The following is a 15,267-nucleotide window of genomic DNA, read 5'->3' on the forward strand; positions in this document are numbered from 1 at the left end:
TGTCTACTAGCTTTTTGGCACCGATACGTTTCATGCAACCTTCTTACTTCTTAGTAGAATCCTTGGCACGCAGAGCAGACTCTAACCATGTAGCACTACGGCATAAATATGTTTTAAGTGCTACATCCCCTCTGTAGTGGCTGAAGGCCAGTGGAATGTGGAAATCTTCCACTGGCGTGTCCTTGCAGAAATTCAATGCAGGATTGTGTCTTCCTCAAGCGTCGCAGGTAGTTTGTGGGTTGGTGAGTGGAGTAATATGACGCGTCAGTCTTTTTTTGTTTTTTGTTGCCCGCCCAGGTAGCTCATAAGCCGCTTATGCTTTTGCTATCCAACCACTGTACTGACGGCCCTCGTAGACATTGCAGGGAGTAGAAAGGGGCACCTTGGGTCCATATACAATTTATGGGCAACGCTGCCAGGCACCAAGCGAGGCCGGGTAACCTGTGCACCATGGCAGCCAGGCTGGGAAGAGGGGCGAGCAGCAGACCAACAAACTGGCCCGCGCTCCCCCACCACTGCCACAAGGCGACATGTAGTTGGGATGACGAGAAGGAAGGGCGAGGTGTGAAACACCCCGCCCTTCCTTTCAAAATATGTGCTATGCGCAGGGAGGCAGGGCCACAACAAAGAGAAGCACCCCCGGGTGCTGAGATCGTCGGCGGCTGGCACCACAGCCTCCACACATGACACAACAAGGACCCAGGGACAGCCCCTGGGTCTAATATAAGGAGCTGCTTTTGCAGCAGAAAACCAGAATCGGCTTGTGGTCCCTGCACGGGGACCCAAACAAAAGGGTATACGCAGTGTCTCTTCTTTTTCCCAGAACCTTGCCACCCTAGAAAAAGGGCGAGAAGAAAGAGGAAGAAGACAGGTCACTGTACAGTGGCCACACACTGTCGTGGGACAAGAAAGGCGGCACAGGCCAGAGGGGGTAACCTCGGGACCCGATGCCCAAAAGTACAGCATATTATGGTTACTGTAATTATGATTGTTTTGTTATGACCATAATTGTGCAATAAAATCTCACAGCCTTTTATTGCCAACACTCACCCAATGCTCTTGTGTACTACCTGGGGGGGGGGAGAGGGTATTTGTTTCTCACTCTCAGGTTATGTTATCAGTCTGTCTGCATATGCGTCCACTGGTTATATATGGGCACCTTTAGACGGCGGGGTTCATTCCACCCCGGGGCTCACACAGTCTCAGGAGTCATGTGGTACTCTGTGGTGGAATATGTTCTCGTTGTTGATAACATCAACACATTTTTTTTCCTTTTTAATTTTCGCTTCCATTTAGCAGAGCTTACTTGCTTTTAAGTATTCCCATGTACAAGAGCAGGATGTTGTATGGATGCATTGCAATTTAGCCCCTTTCTTGTGTGCAAGCTTAGGGATGAATCCTATCTTTGTTTTTGGTTTTGACACATATGCTCGCCATCGAGAGAAGGGGTATTGAGGAACAGTACCTTTCCTTCTCCTTTGTCAGTCCATGGTTAGTCAATCTGATGTCCTTCATTACGATCCTTCAATCTCCTTCATCACTGTCCATCACCAGCCGTTCTCTGCCACTATCGTTGGTAAAAGTGTGCAAAAAAAAAAAAAACAAGTGGAACTGTGACTCTGGCGGGGAACAGGGTAGGCCGGAAAGAGCAAGGTGTAGCATGCGTCAAGGGGATGTGAATGGGCCTGGTTGACCGCCAAGTTGGTGGAACAATCAAACAAACGGGGTCTTTTATTGTTATTGATTAATTTCTCTGTTGGTTAGTCAGTTGGAACAATTATATATGGCCTTGTGAAATCAATCGCTTCAGCTGCTTCAAAAAGGGCCTGCAACTAGACAATGTGTATTCTCAAGAATTTACCTGGTAGTTTATACAAAGCCTGGGTTCCAAGACTGAAAATCATTTATCTTCTCTGGTCTGGCATTCCACGGGATGAACAGCCTGTGGCTGTGATATGGCACATGATTGCATTGCATTAGTCCAAGAGACTAGTTGCCAACTCTCCGCCTACAACTGCATACTTGTCCAGTGGCATGAAGTGGCAAATCCCATGTTGCCACATGATGTTCAAATGAAATACTGTGGCAATGGACCTTTTATTAACTGTAACATCTAAACATTTAACCTGATATAAAAACTTGACAAGTTTTCCAAAAATCAGGTGTAGATGGAGTGTTCAGAGAGATGATTTCTTAGTGTCATTAGAACCTCCTCCAGCTTCGGATAGTTAAGATGAAGCCAGAAAGTGTCCATTCAGCCTGAGATGTCATTCAAGCTTTGTTAATGTACAGTCAGCCAGATTTCCGATTAGCTGTACATGCTGCAGGGTGGGAAAATTTACATATGTAGATTTAACTTAAAAAAAAAAAAAAGTAAATGGGGTAGGCTAACTATATCGTGGATGGAGCGTCTTAACGCCATAAAAATGAACTTCGTCCCTAGGATTTTATATGTATTCCAGTTCATACCTGAATCTATGTTCCGTGTAGTTTTGCGGCGTGGAAAAAAGGCTTGGGTGGTGTATATTTTGGTGCTCCCAAAAGAGAGAGGGGGTGTGGGTTTTCCAGAGCTGTACCTGTACTGCAAGGCCACCCAACTTCGGATTCTGATTCCGCATTTGAGGAAACAGTGGGAACGTCAGTGGGTGGGGTTAGATAATTACCACCTTCGCCCAGCGATGGTGGGGGAATGGCTTTGGGTGACGAGGGATTGGATCCTGAGACCTATCAGAGAGCATCCTATCCTGGGGGTTATTTGGAACATTTGGCGGAAGGGTCTGGGGTTGCGGGGTGTCACAACATGGCCTTCCCCATTGAGTCACTTGTTGGCCCCGGGTGTGAAGGACAATATTCCGAATTTAGATGGGCTTCAAAGTTGGTTTGAGGCAGCCTTAACAAGGATTGGGCAGTTATAGAAGCATGGACAATTTGTCCCTCTAGCAGAATTGGAAGAGGGGTTGGGGTGGGAAATGTGTCGGTATTCTCCTATTTACAACTGAGGGGAGCAATCACAACTGAAGTCTGGAAGGAAAAGATACAGAGAGATTTCAGCCCGAAGGAGAAAGTCCTGGATTCTCGAACGGAGATGAAGGGCTTGATTTCTTCTCTGTATGGTGCGTTGGTGGAGGCAGGGAGAGGGAGCATGGAGAGGCTTTTGAATCAAAGGGAAAGGGACCTGGGCCTGGGACTTGATGAACCGTTATGGTATAAACTTTGTTGTGGAGCTTTTAAGGTAGTGATCGCGTGCCAATACAAGTTTCATGCGATTAAGTTGCACCGATGACAGTATGACCCGTTGCGCCTTTCCGAATTGTTCTCGGGGTGCGAGCTCTTGTTGGCATGAGTGTAGGGCATGGGTGGATTATTGACACGTGGAAGAGTTGTGAGGGGGTGCAGGTCTTTCGCGATGAAGTGCTTGGCTGAATTAAGAAACTGGATGGGATCTCCCGGGTGCAGACGCCACTGTTGGTATTGTTTGGATTGGAGATGAGTGAGGGAGAGTATAGTGGTGAGTCGCGTGCTCTGTTTGTTACTGGCTGGAGGGCATGTTTAGCCATGCACTGGAAGAGGGTGTTTCTCCTGGGAAAGAAGGAATGTGTTAACACGGCAAAGAATATTTACGTGATGGAAAGAATTACAGCTGCCATCCACAGAAGCAGTGCAGAAATTGAGAAGGAATGGGGAGAATTTCGCACCAGGTTTATGTCTACTGAGATCATGGCAGCCAGGGAGATGGAGTAGTAGGGGGGCAGAATGGACTGGTTTAGAGGTGATAAAGGTGTTTCGATTTAGGAATAAGAGGTGGTCAATGGAAAGCGGGAGGATGGGAATCCGTGGGCAGGAGGTTGACGTTAGAACTGCTTAAGGTGTTTGTGATTTTACTCTGGTCATGTGGTGTTCTGACATTTAATGACTTAATTGGAGCTGTAAACATGCTACTGCGGTAATAAAAATAAAAACTGCGTCTGCCTTCAGCTGCTGAATTTATAAGCACTATGCATGTCCTGAAGAAAAAAAAACAGCATTGTCAGATCCAACTGTTTTGGCTTGTAAGTATGGCATTTGCCTGGCACTGCTATTATATGCCAAGGTACTTGCCCCAATTTGCAGCTGCTACCATCGATGGCCAGTTAATTGCCTTTCCAATGTATACACAAATGCCAAAACCGTTGGCATTGCCAATGCTTGTTTTTTTCTTTTTCCCCCACCTATGTCTTTCTTGATCGCTTGTGCTTGCTATCTCCCTCTCAATCCTTAACAGATCTTTATTCTCTAGCAAAGGCCATTACAGTATAATATCAAGCTACAAATATACACTAAATATATACCACTATAAAATCAGACATAACCATACCCAGCCGGAAGCCAATCAAATTTCATGAAACAACTCCTACATCCCTCCTCACAGCTTTTGCTGTCTGTCTTAGCAATGCCGGCAGATGTTTGGATCAAGCGACCTTCTTCACAGGCAGCAGTGAGAAACTACTTCAATCACCCTCTCATCTTGAGTGGATGCGAAGTACTCCACAGCCTCTTTACACGATTTACTATTGCTTGAATTAAAAAAGGAAGACGACCCTTCCATCTCCATCTGCGACAAAGGGGCATAAGAATAAGAAGCACACCGCGGTCTTGGTTGTCTGTTCACATCAAGTGCCTATTTGTCTTGCACCGTTTAGCAGTTCGCCAAGAGCAAGGCATCCTAAATAAACTGCATACATGGCTTCCTGGCCTACTTTTGAATGCTTGAGGCCACATAGGCATTCATCCCCCAAATATCTTCATTTCAAATGCTAGGACATCAAGGGCAGGTCTCCAGATTTCCCAATATCGCCACCCTTCTCGCATCCCAAAATCTCCCCCTCCCTTTCCTAAAGGACTCCCTAATGGTCTATTCAATGTCAAAGCCTTATTACATCTATGGTGTTCCTGAATCCTGGAAAAAATAATTCCAGTATATAAAAGGGCCCTCGCAATGTGACCTCCCCCTAATTACTGTCTCCTAGCTATCGTACAAAAATGTCGACCTGGGAATTGTGACGGTCGTAAATGCCGACTTTCTTTTTTTTTTTGTTTTTAACCCCCCCTTACACCACATATATATGTGGGGGGGTTTAGAGTATAATATATGGTGGGTGGCAGGGGGTCTAAAGGGGTGGGGTGGTGTAAAGGGTTAAAAAAAGTTGGCATTTTCGGCCGTCATAATAATCACATAGATCCCTCACTGCCACCAGTAAGATCTTTGCGAAATTGTTACTGAAGGAATTAAGAGGATGGGGAAGGCCTGGATATGGCACAACCCATAAACCATTTTTTTGGCCATATTTAGTACAACGTTCCCGATTTAGTGTGGGATTAATGTTGCATATGGCTTGCTTCGATTTTACTGCACTTTTGATGGCGTAAACCGTAACCTGCTATGAGATAATCTTCATAATTCGGGTCTGCCGAGAGGACTGCTAACGCTCTAATACATGAACTCTAAGTAAGATTAGATAATGCTGGGACACTAACTTCATTATTACCAACACAAGACTGAAACGGGGATGTGTCCTGGCACCCCTTGATTTTCAACATTTGATCTCGTTGGTTTACACAATGCCATTATGTGTGCACACAACTTTCCTCCTGAATGGTGTAATATTCCGATCTTATGTTTTGGATATGCAGACGACATCGTTGTAATTGACCAAACGGCAATAGGTTTATAATCTTATGTTTTGGATATGCAGACGACATCGTTGTAATTGACCAAACGGCAATAGGTTTATATAGCACTCATTAAACAAATTGTCTACCCACTCGAATTTTGTTTACAGTTTACAGATTAATTATAATAAAAACGAAATGAATGTCCTTTGGAAAAGCCAGCACTATTACTGGATTCGCGTGGTTTCTGAAGAACCATAGAACAGAACAGGTAAACAAATTTAAATACCTAGGTGCGTTACTTTGCTGCAAAAAGAGGGGCTGTACTGAAAAGATAATGTTCCATCAAAGGCAATAAGCACATTTTTGGCTGCAAAGACGTTTAGAAGCGGGATTAGTAGATTTTCCATTGAGGGATTAATAAACCAGTATAGTCCCTGGCATACCTCAATAAACCAGTATAGTCCCTGGCATTATATAACCTTGAAACATACCTGAGTGATGCATTTGAATGGTTGTAGATTTCTTAGAAGGCAAACTCTGCAAGACTGGATTAGGTTGAACTCACGGTTTTCCCATTTAGTCGATTTAGGCTTGATTTGGGATTTCTCACTGAGCACAATGTTGAAGGTAAAGCAAAGTATTTTAAATCTTAAAATGCTCTTTGCCAGGGAGGAAACCATTTTCAGTATGCTTGGTAAGTTACTTATACAGTGCTCCAACCAATTTAATGCCCTTACTGTTTTTGCTAAATCCTGTATGACGTTTCACATGGCAAAAGATTTGCCAGTTGGTCCATCTGCCGGGCTGACTGCCTGAAGTAATCGTTTGAAGGAAACAGGCCTTCCTGTGAGTCTGGAGCCACAATGTGAACTATTTAGCTACCAGGAAAGTCTGTCTGAATATGCGAAACAAGGTTTTACTTTTCTGTCTCTGCAAAAATCGGTCAGCCACTAATTGCATAGTTTTAATTCATTTTTAGATTGAGTTAGTCTCTTATGGTGACAGGTCCCAGACTAAACATTCCTAGAGCTGATTAGCATTGTTGTTTGTGTTGTTCAGTCAGTGGCAGAGACCACAAGATCTTTGCTTGCCCAATGTCCTTCTATGTCCTCTGCATATGTTTGTTTATTGAATTTATATAGCGCTTTAAGCCAAAGCGCTTTACAATATAACAGGTACAAAGTGATAGAAGCATATTTACAAACATGAACAGGTCATTAGAACAATAAGTAGAACTATTTACAAGGGGGGTAGGGGGATAGGGTAGAGGAGGGGGTAGGTGAAGGGAGTTATGGTGTAGGATTTGAGGTAGGGGGAAGGGAGGCGGGGAGGGGAAGGGAAGGGAAGGGGGAGTGATCGGGTTTCCTCATTGCTTTTAAGTAGTATTTGTTACTCATTTAAGGTCAGAGGGAAGTCGGGTGCGAGTGTAGAAGATGAGCTTTCAGGGAGTGGCGGAAGGATGAGTAGGTAGGGGTGGAGCGGATGGAGAGCGGGAGGGAGTTTCAGTGTAGGGGGGCCAGGAGTCGGAAGTAGTGGAAGCGTGAGGAGGCACATGGGGCTGCAGGTACAGTGAGGAGGTAGAGGTTTGCTGAGCGGAGAGAGCGGGAGGGGGAGTAAAATGAGAGGAGGGAGGAAAGGTAGGGGGGCGCCAGATCATGGAGAGATTTATAGACCAGACGGAGGAATTAAAATTTCAGTTGTGTGTGTGGTGGGGGGGGGGGGGTGAGGAGGAGGAGATGATATGATGATTGCGAGCATTGGAAGATATGGGGAGGTTGGAAGGTGGAAAGTGGATGAAGGGAGGGGAGAAGAGGAGAGAGTATTAGGAGGGAAGAAAAGCACATCAGTCCTTGTCAGTGTTGCGGGAAAGAAAGTGGGATGACAGCCAATCTTTTATGGCCGTGAGGCAGGAAGAAAGAGTGAGGTGGAGGTCAGATGTGAAAGAAGAAAAGGAAAGAAAGAGTTGGGTGTCATCAGCAAAGAAGTGGTGGGAAATGCCAAAAGAAGAAATGACTGGAGAGAGAAGGGAGGTATAGAGAGAGAAAAGAAAGGGTCCCAGCACGGAACCCTGAGGGACGCCATAGTTCACGGGGAGGCTGGAGGAGGTGCGGCTGCTCCAGGAGACAGTGAAGGATCGATTGGAGAGGTAAGAAGTGAGCCAGGAGAGAACAGTCTTTTGAAGCCGAAGGAGGACAGAGTGCTAAGAAAGGAGTGATCTACGGTATCAAAAGCTGCAGAAAGATCAAGGTGGATGAGAATTGAAGATTGCTTAGTGTAGCGAGGAGAGAGTTGAGGACATAGGTGAGGGCTGTCTCAGTGGAGTGTGTAGGGTGGAAACCAGATTGAGAGGCAGGGAGGAGGGAGTGGGATGAGACGAAAGCAGAAAGTTGAGAGTAAGCAAGGTGCTCGAGGAGCTTAGAAATAAAGGGGAGAATGGAGATTGGCCGATAGTTGGAGGCAACAAGAGGGTTAGCAGAAGGTTTCTTCAGGATAGGGATTATGGTAGCATGTTTGAAAGCTGAAGGAAAGGTGGCAGAGGAGAGACAGATGTTGAAAAAGGTGGTTAGGTAGGGAATAAGGAGGGGGTACATTTTTGGGGATGAGGGAGGTGGGGATGGGGTCAGAGGGGGCAACAGTAGGGTGAGTTTTGGAGAGGAGGTGGGAGACACATGCAGGGGTGATAGGAGAAAAGGTGGACAAGTTGGCAGAGCTGGAAGAGGGGGAGGGAGGAGGGGGAGAATGAAGAAGAGGAGAGGATGTTCTGGCGAAGAGAGGGTTTTGGATGAGAAGAAGTTGGCGAAGTCAGAGGGAGAGAGGGAAGAGTTCGTGTAAGGGTCAGAAGTGGGAGGGGAGAGAAGCCGAGAGAGGGTCTGGAAGATACGGCGAGGATGAGAGGCATGTGAGTGAAGGAGGCTAGAGTAGTAGGAGTATTCTTGAAAATGTGGGGAGCCTTTTTTATTGGGTACCTCCTCAAGTGGACCTCAGCGCCCTTTTGATAATAGTTTATTATTCACCAATTCCGGTCGCATGCCTGGGTAACAACGGAGTCTTCCTGGCCCCCTTGCTCCGTTCAAAAATGTATATAAGAATTATGTTACTCTTACTAATATCATGCGCCCTTGTCGTAACGTTGTAAGAAAGGATCAATCAATGCTTCTTGTACTCCAAGTCAAGTTATTGATCTTTTATTTCTCCTTTAGTTCTTAGAAAAATGCCCTATATGATTACACGTGTTTCGACATTCTATGTCTTTTTCAAATCAGGGCTAGTCACACAATACATAACAAAAACATTTTTTTGAAAATTCAAAAATGCACCCAATCAAAAATTAAACAACATTGATGAATGGCCATTTTGAGGGAGGGGGTAGGGTGGGATTGTTAGGAATGAGAAAAACGTTTTTCAAAATGAAGAAAAAGAAATATTTGACAAAACACAATGAGAAAGAACATTTTTGTTAGAAATTGATTGATAAAAGATCGCTTCATAATTGTTTTATATGTTCATCATTGAGTGTATCGCTCACTCTTATTTCTTACCTAATCTGTTTCTTTCAAAATTCATAAGTTGAATGCTTAATTTCAATGGTCATGGGTTAAATCCCTAAAATATAAACATCATAAGGCTCATTAGTGAGTTTATCTACCCCGCGATATGTCAATTCACTACAAATACTTTATAGAGCTATCTCTTCCGTTATTTTCTCGGTGGAGAACGTGAATATCAGTGCCATTGTCCGTGTTAAGCTTTGTTGATCATCGCATTGCCTCTTGGCATCTCTCACGATTATAACTAGATCCAAAAATTATTACCACGTGATCCCCGCGTGTAGTTGGACCGTATAAACAAGACCCCCATCTCAGATCTCCCTCAGCACGCTTACCTGCTCCCTGCGAGCGTATTCCGTTTCTAAGAGTCCCCGTGTATTCTGCATCTAGGTACTGTTATTGTTGTCGGCTTAGTAACGGTACCGTAGTCCTACTACTATGTTTATTACTTTCGTCCTAATTCTTGCACAATACTATCAAAAAATCAATTGTTGTTTTGGCGCAAGTTAAAATATTACTTTTATGTGTCAGTTATAATTTACTAATCCAAGACGCAGTTTTAACCGAAAAAATTGTTGCTCGATAATTTACCAATAAATTACATTTCTTGATAGTCCCTGGTCAAGCACTGATTTAGATTTATCATTAAGGTCAATTGGTCTCTAAGGTAAAAAATACATAACTGAGCTTCAGTCGAAGAACTGTTCCGATCGGATCCCTGACAGTCCCTTTTCTATTTTTAAACCTGCGGCCATATTTTGGGAAAATTTCAATTTTGACTTATGAAGATCACGTTCTCCTTGTTTGTTACACTTATTATTACGTTAATTTTTGTCACTAAACATCGATGGCTTATTTAAAGTTAGTTGTGTATGTGAGAAATTGCATAAAAGTACCTTTGTACATGGAAAACTTTTTCCGGAAAGCTATGTTTTTAGACAGAGCTGTCCCAATTTCTTAACATGCCATTCCAGCATTGCCCTCTGGTTGTTAATTGAAGTTTCTGAACCTGGTGTATAAAATATTCTTATTCGACCCTTTCCAAATGGTGTTGCCCCGAAGGAAAAAATATGAATTATTGTATATACATACACAAGTACTGGAAACAACTATTTTTAATCACATTATGTTGACTTGGTTAACCATTATTTTCCTTGTTTAGAGAAATGAGGACATCTCATGTTCTGAATTCAAGCCTCTTTCCACTGAACGAAATTTACAAATTAATTTTGCTTCCTCTTGCCTCAATTTAATTTCAAGGTTTCCTCCTCTTGGTCCCATAGTCACTTTTTTGAGTCCAATGAATTTTAGATGTTTCTTATCAATTAGTTGATGTTTTTGTTGCCAATGTTGAACTAAGGGTAGGTTGGTATCCTGGCTACCAATACTTGAGATGTGTTCCCTTATTCTTATCCTAAGTTCCCTGATAGTACTCCCTATGTATATGTCTTCACATTGACAAATAATAGCGTAAACCACAAACTTACTTCTGCAATTAATCTGATCAACAATTTTATGTGATATACCATATTTGTCCTTGAAAGTCACTGTGTTGTTCTGAGTATGTTTGCACATTGTGCATGTTCCACATTTCCGAAATCCTGTTGTTGGTGGTGGAAGCCACGTCAATGAGGTTTCTTTCTCTTCTGGAAGGAGTGAAGGGCTTAAAATGTTTTTGATAGTTTTGGCCCGTCTGTACGTCAACGTGGGTGTGTCATTGATGTATTTCCGAACATTTTCATCTAGTTGCAGAAGATGCCAATTCTTCCTTAAGATCTTTCTCAATATTTTATTATTTGCACAGTAGTTCGTGATGAAGCTTATCTCTTGTCTATCATCTTGAGTAGTTTTTGTTGTCTTTAAGGTGCTTGCTCTATCAATTTTGAAAGCCTTTTCTTTAGCTTGAGCTATGGTGTTGTTCCTATATCCTCTTAATTGGAATCTCCTTGTGAGTAATTTGCACTCTTCTTCAAAATTCTTCTGTTCAGAACAATTTCTCCTCGCCCTAATAAATTCTCCTTTAGGTATATTTTTTATCACAGAGTTAGCATGACAACTGGTAGAGAATAAGGTGGAGTTTGCTTCAGTATTTTTCCTGAAGGTTTTGGTTTTAAGACGGTCGTCTTCTACATAAATGTTCAGGTCTAAAAAGTTGATTTCCTTAGTGCTGTCAGTTCCTGTAAATTCTATCCCCATAGTGTTCTTATTCGCTCTTTTTCTGAAATCTTCCAGGGATCCCTCCTGCCCTTTCCAGATAATAAGTACATCATCTATGTACCGTGTCCAAAGTATAACATTTGCTTCATATTCTTTGTCCATGTAGATATGTTTATCTTCATACATCGCCATGGTTAAATTGGCAAGGGCAGGTGCATATTTGATGCCCATTGCCACTCCTTGTGTTTGTTTGAAAAATCGGCCATTAAAGATGAATATGTTATTCTGTAATGTCAGTAGGAGCATTTCTTTCAACATATTTACTGCTTGATAGTTAGATGCAGTTTCCTTTGAAAATGTATAGTCTATGGTTTCTATTGCGGTATCATGTCTAATTGATGTATATAAGGACCGTACGTCCCAAGTTGCCAAACGATAGCCTTGTTGCCATTTAATCCCTGCTAATTTATTAATCGTTTCGGTTGTATCTCTCAGGTAGGATTTGGTTTTAGTAGCCAACGGTCTTAGAATATTGTCGATATACTGTGCCATGTTCATGGTTACCCAACCTATTCCACTCAGGATGGGTCTTCCTTCTGGAATTCTGGTGTATTCTTTATGTATTTTGGGTAAAAAGTATATTGTTGGTTGTTTCATTTCCAAAAAGAACTTTTCATCATCTTTAACTAATCCTTGTCTGTGCCAGGTTTTAATTGCATCTTGTATTTCTGTAAGTATCTCAAATTTAGGATTTGAGTTCAGTTCGGTGTAACAATTAGGTGTATTCAGATGTGTCATTGCCATCTCCACATAGTCTTCTCTATTCATAACCACTATTTTCCCTCCTTTGTCGGCACCTTTAATGACCAGATTATGATCTTTTTTGAGTCGGTGTAATGCTTGTCTTTCCATCTTTGTCAAATTGTCAAATTGATATTTCAATTTAGATCTGTTTGAAATTTGAGCATCATTATAGTCATTTAAATCCTTTGTAACTGTTTTGTAGAAAGTATCCACTAAGTTTTCTGGCATGAACTGTGGCGTAAACTTGGATTTAGGTTTAAATGCCCTAGTGGAAAGGGTGGTTTGTTGTATCTGAAGTTCATGTAATGTCTCATGAATCGGTCTTTCTTCCGTTTCTTGTAGAGATCTTAGTAAGTTTATATTAACCAATTCTTCAATAGTTATCTCACTTTCCTGTATCCGTAATTCTTTGGGTTGATGCCCCTTAATTTGTGTGTCAAAGTATTTTTTTAATTTCAACTTTCTCACAAATTTGAGACATCATTACTCAACAAAGGGTTTACGTTTGCACCAACCACAAACTTCAACAATGCAGAAGTTCACATAGATTTATTCAAATTTGTGAGAAAGTTGAAATTAAAAAAATACTTTGACACACAAATTAAGGGGCATCAACCCAAAGAATTACGGATACAGGAAAGTGAGATAACTATTGAAGAATTGGTTAATATAAACTTACTAAGATCTCTACAAGAAACGGAAGAAAGACCGATTCATGAGACATTACATGAACTTCAGATACAACAAACCACCCTTTCCACTAGGGCATTTAAACCTAAATCCAAGTTTACGCCACAGTTCATGCCAGAAAACTTAGTGGATACTTTCTACAAAACAGTTACAAAGGATTTAAATGACTATAATGATGCTCAAATTTCAAACAGATCTAAATTGAAATATCAATTTGACAATTTGACAAAGATGGAAAGACAAGCATTACACCGACTCAAAAAAGGTCATAATCTGGTCATTAAAGGTGCCGACAAAGGAGGGAAAATAGTGGTTATGAATAGAGAAGACTATGTGGAGATGGCAATGACACATCTGAATACACCTAATTGTTACACCGAACTGAACTCAAATCCTAAATTTGAGATACTTACAGAAATACAAGATGCAATTAAAACCTGGCACAGACAAGGATTAGTTACAGATGATGAAAAGTTCTTTTTGGAAATGAAACAACCAACACTACCAACAATATACTTTTTACCCAAAATACATAAAGAATACACCAGAATTCCAGAAGGAAGACCCATCCTGAGTGGAATAGGTTGGGTAACCATGAACATGGCACAGTATATCGACAATATTCTAAGACCGTTGGCTACTAAAACCAAATCCTACCTGAGAGATACAACCGAAACGATTAATAAATTAGCAGGGATTAAATGGCAACAAGGCTATCGTTTGGCAACTTGGGACGTACGGTCCTTATATACATCAATTAGACATGATACCGCAATAGAAACCATAGACTATACATTTTCAAAGGAAACTGCATCTAACTATCAAGCAGTAAATATGTTGAAAGAAATGCTCCTACTGACATTACAGAATAACATATTCATCTTTAATGGCCGATTTTTCAAACAAACACAAGGAGTGGCAATGGGCATCAAATATGCACCTGCCCTTGCCAATTTAACCATGGCGATGTATGAAGATAAACATATCTACATGGACAAAGAATATGAAGCAAATGTTATACTTTGGACACGGTACATAGATGATGTACTTATTATCTGGAAAGGGCAGGAGGGATCCCTGGAAGATTTCAGAAAAAGAGCGAATAAGAACACTATGGGGATAGAATTTACAGGAACTGACAGCACTAAGGAAATCAACTTTTTAGACCTGAACATTTATGTAAAAGACGACCGTCTTAAAACCAAAACCTTCAGGAAAAATACTGAAGCAAACTCCACCTTATTCTCTACCAGTTGTCATGCTAACTCTGTGATAAAAAATATACCTAAAGGAGAATTTATTAGGGCGAGGAGAAATTGTTCTGAACAGAAGAATTTTGAAGAAGAGTGCAAATTACTCACAAGGAGATTCCAATTAAGAGGATATAGGAACAACACCATAGCTCAAGCTAAAGAAAAGGCTTTCAAAATTGATAGAGCAAGCACCTTAAAGACAACAAAAACTACTCAAGATGATAGACAAGAGATAAGCTTCATCACGAACTACTGTGCAAATAATAAAATATTGAGAAAGATCTTAAGGAAGAATTGGCATCTTCTGCAACTAGATGAAAATGTTCGGAAATACATCAATGACACACCCACGTTGACGTACAGACGGGCCAAAACTATCAAAAACATTTTAAGCCCTTCACTCCTTCCAGAAGAGAAAGAAACCTCATTGACATGGCTTCCGCCACCAACAACAGGATTTCGGAAATGTGGAACATGCACAATGTGCAAACATACTCAGAACAACACAGTGACTTTCAAGGACAAATATGGTATATCACATAAAATTGTTGATCAGATTAATTGCAGAAGTAAGTTTGTGGTTTACGCTATTATTTGTCAATGTGAAGACATATACATAGGGAGTACTATCAGGGAACTTAGGATAAGAATAAGGGAACACATCTCAAGTATTGGTAGCCAGGATACCAACCTACCCTTAGCTCAACATTGGCAACAAAAACATCAACTAATTGATAAGAAACATCTAAAATTCATTGGACTCAAAAAAGGGACTATGGGACCAAGAGGAGGAAACCTTGAAATTAAATTGAGGCAAGAGGAAGCAAAATTAATTTGTAAATTTCGTTCAGTGGAAAGAGGCTTGAATTCAGAACATGAGATGTCCTCATTTCTCTAAACAAGGAAAATAATGGTTAACCAAGTCAACATAATGTGATTAAAAATAGTTGTTTCCAGTACTTGTGTATGTATATACAATAATTCATATTTTTTCCTTCGGGGCAACACCATTTGGAAAGGGTCGAATAAGAATATTTTATACACCAGGTTCAGAAACTTCAATTAACAACCAGAGGGCAATGCTGGAATGGCATGTTAAGAAATTGGGACAGCTCTGTCTAAAAACATAGCTTTCCGGAAAAAGTTTTCCATGTACAAAGGTA

General features: G+C 41.4%; 1 protein-coding gene across 2 annotated transcripts in view; it reads left to right on the forward strand.

Annotated features, from left to right (window-relative positions):
* Window positions 1-15,267, forward strand: part of ERMP1 (endoplasmic reticulum metallopeptidase 1) — a 707,614-nt gene that overhangs the window by 1,166 nt on the left and 691,181 nt on the right. The window lies entirely within an intron of this gene.

This window comes from Ambystoma mexicanum, chromosome 6p, assembly GCF_040938575.1.
Source record: "Ambystoma mexicanum isolate Mex_15411 chromosome 6p, UKY_AmexF1_1, whole genome shotgun sequence".
NCBI classification, from domain to species: Eukaryota; Metazoa; Chordata; class Amphibia; order Caudata; family Ambystomatidae; genus Ambystoma; species Ambystoma mexicanum.